Raw genomic sequence first — 13,585 nt, 5'->3', positions numbered from 1 at the left:
TAAATCTGGGTCCTTTCTCTTTACTTTTGCATAAGTCTGGCCAGAGTTTATTGATTGTATTAATTCTTTCAAAGAACCAGCTTCTAGTATTGTTGATCTGTTCTACTGTTCCTCTTGTTTCTATTTCATTGATTTCTGCTCTAATATTCATTATTTCTCTTCTCCTGGTTGATTTAGGCTTTATTTGCTATTCTTTCTCCAGATCTTTTATTTAGGTTTAAGAATAGCTTGTGCATTTGGGATTTTTCTAATTTTTTAATATTTTTTTAATTAACATACAATGTATTATTAGCCCCGGGGGTACAGGTCTGTGAATTGCCAGGCTTACACACTTCACAGCACTCACCATCATGCATACCTTCCCCAATGTCCAAAACCCAACCACCCTCTCCCTACCCCCTTCCACCCAGCCACCCTCAGTTTGTTTTGTGAGATTAAGAGTCTCTTATGGTTTCTCTCCCTCCTGATTCCATCTTGTTTAATGTTTTCCTATCCTAACCCCCAAGCCCCCTTGAATACCTCTCAACTTCCTCATATCAGGGAGAAAATATAGTAATTGTCTTTCTCTGATTGACTTATTTCACTCAGCATAATACCCTATAGTTCCATCCACGTCATCAAAAATGGCAAGATTTCATTTCTTTTGATGGCTGCATAGTATTCTAATATATATATATGTATATATATATATATACATACACACACTACTTCTTCTTTATCCATTCAAATGTTGATGGACATCTAGGATCTTTCCATAGTTTGGTTTCTGTGGACATTGCTGCTATAAACATTCGAGTGCACGTGCCCCTTTGAATCACTACATTTGTATCTTTAGGGTGAATACCCAGTAGTGCGATTGCTCAGTCATTGGGTAGCTCTGTTTTCAACCTTTTGAAGAACCTCCATGCTGTTTTCCAGAGTGGTTGCATCATCTTGCATTCCCACAAACAGTTTAGGAGGGTTCCCCCATCCTCACCAGCATCTGTCATTTCCTGACTTATTAATTTTAGCCATTCTGACAGTTGTGAGGTGGTATCTCATTGTGGTTTTGGTTTCTATTTCCCTGATGCTGAGTGATGTGGAGCACTTTTTCATGTGTCTGTTGGCCATCTGGATATCTTCTTTGTAGAAATGTCTGTTCATGTCCTCTGCCCATTTCTTGATTGGATTATTTGTTCTTTGGGTGTTGAGTTTGATAAGTTCTTTATAGATTTTGGATACTAGCCCTTTATCTAATATGTAGTTTGCAAATATCTCCTCCCATTCTTTCAGTTGTCTTTTGGTTTTGCTGACTGTTTCCTTTGCTGTGAAGAAGCTTTTGATCTTGATGAAGTCACAATAGTTCATTTTTGCCCTTGTTTACCTTGCCTTTGGCAGTGTTTCAAGAAGTTCCTGCAGCTGAGGTCAAAGAGGTTGCTGCCTGTGTTCTCCTCAAGGATTTTGATGTTTTCCTTTCTCACACTGAGGTCCTCAATCCATTTTGAGTTTATTTTCATGTGTTGTGGGAGGAAATGGTCCAGTTTCATATTTCTGCATGTGGTTGTCCAATTTTCCCACCACCATTTGTTGAATAGACTGTTTGTTTGTTTTTTATTGGACATTCGTTATTGCTTTGTCGAAGATTAGTTGACCATAGAGTTGAGGGTCTATTTCTGGGCTCACTATTCTGTTCCATTGATCTATGGGTCTGTTTTTGTGCCAGTACCATAGTGTCTTGATAATGAAAGCTTTGTAATAGAGCTTGAAGTCCAGAATTGTGATGCCACCGACTTTGGCTTTCTTTTTCAATATTCATCTGGCTATTTGAGGTCTTTTCTGTTTCCATATAAATCTTGGAATTATTTGTTCAATTTCTTTGCAAAAAATTAAGGTATTTTGAAAGGAATTGCATTAACCATGTAGATTGCTTTAGGTAGCATAGACATTTTCACAATATTTATTCTTCCAATCCAGAAGCATGGAACATTATTCCATTTCTTTGTGTTCTTCCTCAAATTCTTTCATGAGTACTTTATAGTTTTCTGAGTATATATTCTTTGCCTCTTTGGTTAGGTTTATTCCTGGGTATCTTATGGTTTGGGTGCAATTGTAAGTGGGATTGACTCCTTAATTTCTCTTTCTTCTGTCTTGTTGTTGGTGTAAAGAACTGCAACTGATTTCTGTACATTGATTTTATATCCTGACCACTGAATTCCTGTACAAGTTCTAGCAGTTTTGGAGTGCAGTCTTTTGGGTTTTCCACATAAAGTATCATATCATCTGCAAAGAGTGATAGTTTGACTTCTTCTTTGCCAACTTGGATGCCTTTAATTTCTTTTTGTTGTCTGATTGCTGAGACTAGGACTTCTAGTACTATGTTGAATAGCAGTGGTGATAATGGACATCCCTGACATGTTCCTGACCTTTGCGGAAAAGCTCTGTTTTTCTCCATTGAGAATGATATTCGTGGTGGGTTTTTCATAGATGGCTTTGATGGTATTGAGGTATGTGCCCTCTATCCCTACACTCTGAAGGGTTTTGATAAAGAAAGGATGCTGTACTTTGTCAAATGCTTTTTCAGCATCTATCCAGAGTATCATATGGTTCTTCTTCTTTCTTTTATTAACGTATTGTATCACATTGATTGATTTGCAGATGTTAAACCAAATTTGCATCCCAGAAATAAATCCGACTTGGTCGTGGTGAATGATCCTTTTAATGTACTGTTGGATCCTATTGGCTAGTATTTTAGTGAGAATTTTCACATCTGTGTTCATCAAGGATATTAGTTGTAATTCTCTTTTTTGATGGGATCCTTGTCTGGCTTTGGGATCAAGGTAATGCTGGCTTCATAAAATGAGTTTGGAGTTTTCCTTCCATTTCTATTTTTTGGAACAGTTTCAGGAGAATAGGAATTAATTCTTCTTTAAATGTTTGGTATAATTCCCTGGGAAAGCTGTTTGGCCCTGGGCTCTTATGTTGTGAGATTTTTGATGATTGTTTCAATCTCCTTATGGATTATGAGTATGTTCAGGTTTTCTATTTCTTCCTGGTTTAGTTGTGGTAGTTTATATGTCTCTAGGATTGCATCCATTTCTTCCAGATTGTCAAATTGGCTGGTGTATAGTTGCTCAGAATATGTTCTTATAATTATTTGATGTTGGTTGTGATCTCTCCTCTTTCATTCATGATTTAATTAATTTGGATCCTTTCTCTTTTCTTTTTGATATGTCCAGCCATGGGTTGATGAAACTTACTAATTCTTTCAAAGAACCAGCTCCTAGTTTCGTTGATTTATTCTATTGTTTTTTGGGTTTCCATTTCAATGATTTCTGCTCGATCTTTATGATTTCTATTCTCCTGCTGCGTTTAGTATTTCTTTGGTGTTCTTTCTCCAGCTCCTTTAGGTCCAGGGTTAGGTTGTGTATTTGAGACCTTTCTTGCTTCTTGAGAAATGCTTGTATTACTATATATTTCCTCTCAGAACTGCCTTTGCTGTGTCCCACAGATTTTGAACTGTTGTTTTTGTTTTTGTTTTTGTTTTTAATTTATTTTTTTATTTATTTTCAGCATAACAGTATCCATTATTTTTGCACCACACCCAGTGTTCCATGCAATCCATGCCCTCTCTAATACCCACCACCTGGTTCCCCCAACCTCCCACCCCCCCCCACCACTTCAAACCCCTCAGATTGTTTTTCAGAGTTCATAGACTCTCATGGTTCCCCTCCTCTTCCAATTTCCCCCAACTCCCTTCTCCTCTCTAACTCCCATTGTCCTCCATGCTATTTGTTATGCTCCTCAAATAAAGGAAACCATATGATAATTGGCTCTCTCTGCTTGACTTATTTCACTCAGCATAATCTCTTCCAGTCCCGTCCATGTTGCTACAAAAGTTGGGTATTCATCCTTTCTGATGGAGGCATAATACTCCATAGTGTATATGGACCACATCTTCCTTATCCATTCGTCTGTGAAGGGTGCCACAGGCTTGCCACAGTTTGGCGACCGTGGCCATTGCTGCTATAAACATTGGGGTACAGATGGCTCCTCTGTACAGACAAAAGATTGATATCCAGGATCTATAAAGAACTCCTCAAACTCAACATACACAAAACAGATAATCATATCAAAAAAATGGGCAGAAGATATGGACAGACACTTCAAATAGCTATCAGACACATGAAAAAATGTTTATCATCACTAGCCATCAGGGAGATTCAAATTAAAATCACATTGAGATGTCACCTTACACCAGTTAGAATGGCCAAAATTAGCAAGAGAGGAAACAACATGTGTTGGTGAGGATGTGGAGAAAGGAGAACCCTCTTCCACTGTTGGTGGGAATGCAAGTTGGTGCAGCATCTTTGGAGAACAATGTGGATATTCCTCAAGAAATTACAAATAGAGCTTCCCTATGACCCTGCCATTGTACTCCTGGGTATTTACCCCAAAGATACAGATGTAGTGAACTGTTGTGTTTTCATTATCATTTTTTTCCATGAATTTTTTCTATTCTTCTTTAATTTCCTGGTTGACCAATACATTCTTTAGAAGGATGCTCTTTCGCCTCCATGTATTTGGATTCTTTAAAATTTCCTCTTGTTATTGAGTTCTAGCTTCAGAGCATTTTTGTCTAAAAATAAGCAGGGAATGATCCCATCTTTTGGTACTGGTTGAGCCTTGATTTGTGGCCCAGGATTCCATGTGTCCTAGGGAACAATGTGTATTCTGTTGCTTTGGAATGGAATGTTCTGAATATACCTTTGATGTCCATCTGGCCCCATTTGTCATTTAAGGCCTTTATTTCCTTTTGATCTTTTGCTTGGATGATCTGTCCATTTCAGTGAGGGAGGTGTTAAAGTCCCCTACTATTATTGTATTATGGTCAATTTGTTTCTTTGATTTTGTTATTAATTGGTGTATATATTTGGCTGCTCCCATATTTGGGGCATCCATATTTAAAATTGTTAGATCTTCTTGTTGGACAGACCCTTTGAGTATGATATAGTGTCCTTCCTCTTTTCTTAATTATAGTCTTTGGCTTAAAATCTAATTGATCTGATACAAGCATTGCCACCCCAGCTTTCTTTTGATGTCCATTAGCACATTAAATTGTTTTCCACCCCCTCACTTTAAATCTGGAGGTGTGTTTGGGGCTAAAATGAGTTTCTTGTAGACAACATATTGATTGGTTTTGTTTTTATATCCATTCTGATATCTTGTGTCTTTTGATTGGGGCATTTAACCCATTTACATTCAGGGTAACTATTAAGAGATATGAATTTAGTGACATTGCATTGCCTGTAAGATGATTATTACTGTATATTATCTCTGTTCCTTTCTGATCTACTACTTTTAGGCTATCTCTTTGCTTAGAGGACACCTTTCAATATTTCCTGTAGAGCTAGTTTGGTGTTTAAAAACTCTTTTAGTTTTTGTTTGTCCTGGAAGTTTTTTATCTCTCCTTCTATTTTCAATGATAACCTAGCTGGACATAGTATTATTACCTACATGTTTTTCTCATTTATTCCTCTGAATATATCATGCCAGTTCTTTCTGGCCTGCCAGGTCTCTGTAGATAAATCCACTGCCAATCTAATATTTTTACCATTGTATGTTACAGACTCTTGGCCTGAGCTGATTTTAGGATTTTCACTTTGTCACTAAGACTTGTAATTTTACTATTAGATGATGGTGTGTGGACCTATTCTTAGTGATTTTGAGGGGGGTTCTCTGCACCTCCTGGATTTTGATGCTTGCTCCTTTTGCCATATTAGGGAAATTCCCTGCAATAACTCACTCCAATATACCTTCTACCCCCCTCTCTCTTTCTCCTTTTTCTGGAATCCCAATTATTCTAATGTTGTTTCATCTTATGGTATCACTTATCTCTCGAATTCTCCCCTCACGGTCCAGTAGTTATTTGTCTCTCTTTTGCTCAGCTTCTTTATTCTCCATCATTTGGTCTTCTGTATCACTAATTCTCTATTCTGCCTCATTTATCCTAACCGTATGAGCCTCCATTTTTTTATTGCACTTCATTAATAGCTTTTTTATATCAGCTTGGTTAAATTTTAGTTCTTTTCTTTCTCCAGAAAGGGCTTTTATTTCTCCAGACAGGATTTCACTAATGTCTTCCATGCCTTTTTCAAAACCAGCTAGCACCTTGAGAATCCTTTTGAATTCTAGATCTGACATATTACCAATGTCCATATTGATTAGGTCCCTAGCCTTAAGTACTGCCTGTTGTTCTTTTTTTTGTGTGTGTGTGGTGTTTTTCCTCCTTGTCATTTTACCCAGATAAGAATATATGAACAAGAAAATGAAATACTAAGAGGGTGGCAAAGACCTCAGAAAAATGTGCTTTAACCAAATTAGAAGAAGAGACCCCAGGGCGGGGAGAGAAAGGTGGTAAAAAGAAGTTTAAAAAGTTTAAAAAAAGAAAAAGAAAAAAATATATATTTGACTGGTGAATAGAACAGAGCCACCCACTTAATTTTGGAAGTATTTTTGTCTCTTAGAAGAAACTACCTCCCAAAATTTTAAGCAAAGAAAACCTTTATATATTTATACAAAAATAAGGGTAAACATGATGAAGGGTAGGAATATGACTGTAAAGATAAAAATTTTTTTAAAATTCTAAAAAATGGAGTTGATAAATTGGTTGAAAAAAAAAAAAAAAAAGAAAAAGAAACTGGAGAGAATTTGCTCGTGATGGAGAGTAGAACAATGCCCTGTGCTAGATTTAGGGTATATTTGATCTATTAGAAGTTGTATCCCAAAATTCTTAGAAGAAAAATCCCTTTGTGTATACAAAAAATCAGGTTAGATACAATTAAGGATAAAATATGACTACAATAATGAAGATTCAAAAAGATTTTTTAAATGAAATGTATTGTTAAGATAAACTAGTTTAAAAAAGTTAAAAGAGGAAAGAGTAAAAGTTAAAAAAATTAGAATAAGTAAAAAATAAAGTTAAAAAAATTAATTAACTTTGCAAGACTAAAGAATCATGGGGGGGGGGGGCATGAATTCCATGCCTTTCTTTCCCCTCCTCTGGAATTCCACTGTTCTCCCTCATAAATGAGGTTGGTCTTGGCTGGATTTCTTGTGATCTTCTGGGGGAGGGGCTGTTTCAGTGATTCTCTAGTGTCTTTGCCTGAGGTGGAATTATACTGCCCTTGCCAGGGGCCGGGCTAAGTAATCTGATCCGGTTTGCTCTCAGGAGCTTTTGTTCCATGAACACTTTCCTTAGATTTATGGAGGATGGGAATGAAAATGGCAGCCTGCCAATTTCTGGCCCAGAGGAGCCGAGAGCTCAGGGCCCCACTCTTCAGTGTGCTCTTGGAGAAAAACTCTCAATCACTCCTGTCTCCCTGGCCTCTGGTTGCACTCTGAGCTCACCCGGCCTGTGATGAGCATCTCTGTCTCTGGCACACAGCCCCATTTGGAGTCTCCAAACCCAGCAGATCCCTGCTGCTCTTCCAGGGGGGTCTCCCCAGATCTGTCACTTTGGGGGTCCCTGCTCAAAGAACAGTGTCCTAACTGTGCTATGGATCACAGTTTAAGATAACCCTGAGTTGAGAGCTCACTCCTCAGCTCCTTCTCTATAGCCAGCTTCCCTGCTCTAATACTTGTGAGCTCTGTGATACTCAGACACCCCCAATCCTTCTGTGACCCCGTGGGTCCTGAGACCACACTACCACATTGTAGTTTGCTGTTCCAATGTTGGGGTCATAGATATTTACAGTTGTTAGTTTTTCTTGTTGGATAGACTCTTTAAGTATGATATAATGTCCATTTACATCACCTACTACAGTCTTTGGTTTAAAATCTAATTTCTCTGATACAGGAATTGCTACTCCAACTTTCTTTTGAAGTCCGTTAGCATGATAAATTGTTCTCCATCCCCTCACTCTCAATCTGGAGGAGGCTTTATGTTCAAAATTTGTCTCTTCTAGACAGCATATGGATGGGTCCTGCTTTTTTTATCCAATCTAAAACTGTGTTCCCTTTTATGGGAGCATTCATCCTGTTCACATTGAGAGTAACTATTGAAAGATATGTTTTGTTGACTGTTTCCTTTGCTGTGCAGAAACATTTTATCTTGACCAAGTCCCAAAAGTTCATTTTTGCCTTTTTTTTTTTTTTCCTTTGCCTTTGGAGACATGCCTTGAAAGAAGTTGCTGTGGTCGATGTTGAAGATGTTACTTCCTATGTTCTCCTCTAGGATTTTGATAGATTTTTGCCTCCAATTGAGATCTTTTATCCATATTGAGTTATCTTTAAAAATGAATCTTGGAATACTACATCCAAAACTAATGATGTACTGTATGGTGACTAACATAAATAAACAAATAAACAAACAAACAAATAAATAAATAAATAAATTTAAGTGTCATCATTACTCATTACTTTAGTATCTGTAAAGTCCCTGTTTCTATATATTGTCTCTGTAAACTTCTGGTCTAAATTAGTTTTGAGGCCTTTCTTCTTTTATAGAATTCCCTTTAATATTTATTGTAAAGCCATCTATGAGAAGCCCATAGTGAATATCATTCTCAATGGGGAAAAGATGGAGCGCTTTTCCCTTAAGGTCAGGAATGTGACAGGGATGTCCACTGTAACCACTACTGTTCAACAGTCTTAGCCTCAGCAATCAGACAACAACAACAACAACAAAAAAAAAGGCATTCAATTTGCAAAGAGGAAGTCAAACTCTCTCTCTTTGCCAATGACATGATATTTTATGTGGAAAACCCAAAAGACTCCACCTCCAAATTACTAGAACTCATACAACAATTCAGCAACATGAAAGTATAAAAAATCAATACACAGAAATCAGTTGGCATTTCAATGCACTATCAATGTGACTGAAGAAAGAAAAATTAAAGAATTGGTCCCATTTATGATAGCAGTAAAAAACATAAAATAGCTAGGAATAAACCTAGCAAACAAAGAGCTAAAGGATCTATAGTCTAGAAACTATAGAACACTTATGAAAGAAGTTGAGGAAGACACAAAGAGAAGGAAAACATTCCATGCTCATGGGCTAGAAGAAAAAATATTATTAAAATGTCTGTGCTGCCCAGAGCAATTTAACTTTCAGTGCAATCCCTTTCAAAATACCATCAACAATTTTCACAGAGCTGTAACAGACAATCCTAAAATTTGTATGGAACCAAAAAGACCCAGAATCATCAGGGGATTGTTGAAAAAGAAAACCAAAACTAGGGGTATCACAATGCTAGACTTCAAGCAATATTACAAATCTATGATCATCAAGACAGCATAATATTGACACAAAAATAGACACATAGGTCAATGGAAAAAAATACAGAGCCCAGAAATAATCCTTTAACTCTATGGCCAACTAATCTTCAACAAAGCAGGAAAGAATATCCAATGGAAAAAAGAGAGTCTCTTCAATAAATGGTGCTGGGAAAATTGGACAGCCACATGCAGAAGAAAGAAAGTGGACCATTCTTTTACACCATACACAAAGATAAACTCACGTGTTTGAAACATTTCACGTGATGTTGAAAAATGTTCAACATCACTAGCTATCAGGGAAATACAAATCAAAACCACAATGAGATACCATCTTACATCAGTTAGAATGGCCAAAATTAACAAGACAGGAAACAAATTTTGGAGAGGATGTGGAGAAAGGGGAACCCTCTTACACTGTTGGTGGGAATGCAAGCTGGTATAGCCACTTAGGGAAAACGTATGGAGTCTCCTCAAGATGTTAAAAATAGAGTTACCCCTATGACCCAGCAATTGCACTACTAGGTATTTACCTCAAAGATACAGACATAGTGAAAAGAAGGGGCACATGTACCCTAATGTTCATAGCAGGAATGTCCACAGTAGCTAAACTGTGGAAGGAGCCAAGACACCCTTCAACAGATGAACAGATAAAGATGTGGTCCATATATGCAATGGAATATTATTTAGCCATCAGAAAAGATGAATACCCACCATTTGTATCAACATGTTTGGAGCTGGAGGGGATTATGCTAAGTAAAATAGACCAAGTGGAGAGAGACAATTATCATATGGTTTCATATCATATGGTTCCATCATATGTGGAACATAAGGAATAGCTTGAAGGGCATTAGGAGAAGGAAGGGAGAAATAAAGAGTGAGGAATTAGAGGAGAGAAAAACCGTGAGAGACAATAGACTACAGGAAACAAACTGAGGGTTTTAGAAGGGAAGAGAGTGAGGAGATAGGCTAGCTCAGTGATGGGTACTAAGGAGGTTACATATTGCATGGAGCACTGGGTATTACATGCAAATGAATCATGGAACACTACATCAAAAACTAATGATGTACTGTATGGTGACTAACACAACATAATAAAGTTTAAAAAAAAAGAATTAACCAAGATTCATGAACTATTTGTAGAAAGTTCAGGTATAATTTTCAAAAAGTTTTTGCCTGAAGGAGAAAGAAATTTGAGGATGAGTTGGGGCAATGTCACAAGGGAAAAGGAAAAGGAGACCAATAGAGGGATGGAATATGCATTACCCTGGTAACTTGTCTGGACCCCAAAGAAAGTCTAAGTTCAAGTTCCAGCAGAGCTATATAGGATTTGTCTGAGAAATGGTGTCAGAGTATGAGGCAGAGCCGTTTTCTTCCCCCTCCTCCTATCACCAACCATGTGACTAGCATGAATTTGATTTCCAAAATCTCTAGGCATCAAGAGAATGAATAGTGGTGGAAAAAAAAAAAATTCTGGGATGCAAGTAGGCAAGGAAGAGTCTAGAATGGGATGGTGAACAAATTTCTTATTTTAGTTTTTCATTGGAGAAGCAGATGGCAAGGAGAGTAGTTGGGGAGTGGATTGCTCTGGTTAGAGATCCCAGAGCAGACAACTCAGTTGGTGTCAGACGTCAGGAGGTGGAATTAGGGGAGAGGACTCAGGCTTCTGAGTCCCAAGGCAGAGGGACCTCCCAGCCCAGAGGTCAAAACCTTCACTGAGAAAACTCAGTCACGTGGACAGGCCCAGGAGGACCAGGAGCTGGAGGAAGAGTTTGGTCATTTGCTGTCCACTACTGTGCTCTCCTTGGCCCAGGGTCCTTAGCAGCAGCCTTCAGAGGACTGACTGCTGCCCCCTCCACAACAGCCAGAGCCCCCCGAGGGTGGCTGCAGCATTCTGAGCCTTCTGAGGGCTGGCTGCAGCAGCCAGAGCTCTCATGTCTATGATGGTGGGACCTGTGTTGCCTGTGGTGGCTCGTGCAGTAGCTGCCACCCCCAGAGCTATAGCAGCTGCAACCCCCGGAGCTAGAGCTGCAACAGCCCCCAGAACTGACACTGTATCAGGAAGAGACTGGAGGGCACTTTGTGGGACACTTTGGGAAGCACTTGGGGGTGGGGCAATTGGATGGGCCCTTGGGAGGGGGTTGGCACTGTTGCTGATTCTGCTGGCAGGACATCTTGGCAGGCAGGTTCAGGAGCTGAGGGAAAGTCACACAGCAAGTTAGACCCAGGACACAGTTCTCCCTTGTTTTACCATTTCTTTAACCTACATTTTAAAAAGCATGTACAAGATAAGCCATGGGGTAATTATCTCTAAAATAGTTGTCAATGCTCTGACATTATCTCATTTGATGCTTAGGAACTTCTCATAAAACAGACATGGTGACCTTCTCTAAATAAAGCACAGAGGACGGCTATATCAACAAAGTAATTCAGTGACTTTAAGTGGGGAAGGAAAACGTGCGTTCACAAATTGTGACTTGAGTCCATGCTCTGCACACTGCCAAATTCTGAAAATACCCCACCTTGGAGCCAGGTCAGAGTGACAGTGCTCTTTGCTGAACAAGAAATAAGGGTTTCCTTTTGGAGGAACTTTGCAGCTGGCTTTTCAACAGATATATATTATTATCATATATTATATGCTATGTATAATATCATATAAATTACCTATACATATAATTATATACAATACATATACATACATTTATATTTGGGTTAACCAGCTTGTATGATGATCCTTGGCATATATATACATGTATATAAAACAGGTTACCCAAATCATTCTAGAAATGTAGAAGTGAGGCAAGACCTAACTGTGGGAAGTTGGGATATGCTATGTACCCTTTACAGCACACAGCCTCCTTTGTTTTCCACACCTTAGCACCATAAATTTCAATTTGTTTTTCACTATCCAACTTTGGGGCTTCTGGTGCAGTTGCTCAGACATCCCTCCTGACCTGCTAGCGACACGTGCTGGGGGTAAGATCCATGCATGTCTAGATTTACGCTTCCTCTTTTCTACTGTTTGAGAGTCACTGTGACTCCAGTAGAAACTTTGGGCAAGAAACACGGTTGATTTCACCAAAGTAAACTCTTCCTTCTCAAAGGAAGAAACTTTTAACTTACCAAAAAAACTGAGAAACTTAAAAAGATATAGAACTGATTTTATTTAAAGCACAGACACACTAATCATCTTGTTGTCTCCTATCTCTCCTGTCTCATAGCTCATCTCCCTTCTTCAGAATTTCTAGACTTTCTGTCCCTCTCTATCTATACCCTGCTCAAGGCTCTGCCCTACTTTCCCTTTGCTGTGGTCTGAGCTCCCTTTGTGGAAGGCTCTACTCTCAGTCCCAAGGGACACTTACCGGTGCACAGGCAGCACTGGGTCTGTCAGTACCTCAGGAGAGGAGGGTATGAAGGTGTTCTGACCTGGAGGCCCTTTTTCCTGGCCTTGGGTTTTGCCCTCAGCCTGTGAGACAGGACCTGGGCATGACAGGACTGCCACCTCCTGTCACCCACATGTTCCTGTGACAGGTGGTAACTGGCTGCTTCTTCCTGCCACCTTCCACAGCGCTTGGGGCAGCTGCTCCCAGCTGGTAATAGGACCACTTAGAAATGGGGTAAAGGGTAAATTCTCACATCACCAGCCACCTTATTTTCCTCAGTGATTCCTGACTCTCATTCTCTTTCTTGGGTCTTAGTCCCCCCTCACCTTCCCCTTCTCCCTCCTGCAATGTTAATTCATTAGCTCTAGGCCTCCTAGATTGAACAATGAAACAAAGATGCTTCCAAGCTCTTTCACATATGTTCTTATCACTTTGCCATTGGGAATGTGCATTTGAACAGGCGTCTGTGTCTGTGTCTGTTTCTAAATGTCTCTATGCTCTAGGTGTGTGTTATACTGAGCTCACATTCCAAAACTGATGTACCTCTTAAAATCAACTCGAGGTGGGAAAATTATTTAGGAGTTAGGTTTGGGACTCTGATGTCAAACATGCTGGGCATGAATTCTAACTCTGACACTATTTATATAACTTAGGGCAAATCTTTTAACCTCTCTGCCCTAGTCTCCTCATCTGTGAAATGGTGACTCTGATAACCTCTGCTTCATGAGTTCGCTAGAAGTGTTAAATGGGATAACATACCTGAAATTCATACAACTTTGCTTTGCACAGTTTATGCACACCAAAAACCATCATTGTCATCATCATTGTCATTTTCCTTAATCAACTTCTTTTTTTTTTTATTTGTATTTTTCATATTTTTTATTTATTTTTTATTTTTTATAAACATATATTTTTATCCCCAGGGGTACAGGTCTGTGAATCACCAGGTT

Source organism: Mustela nigripes, chromosome 14 (assembly GCF_022355385.1).
Source record: "Mustela nigripes isolate SB6536 chromosome 14, MUSNIG.SB6536, whole genome shotgun sequence".
Classification (NCBI taxonomy): Eukaryota; Metazoa; Chordata; class Mammalia; order Carnivora; family Mustelidae; genus Mustela; species Mustela nigripes.
The sequence above is the reverse complement of the archived record's forward strand: the minus strand, read 5'-3'. Positions refer to the sequence as shown.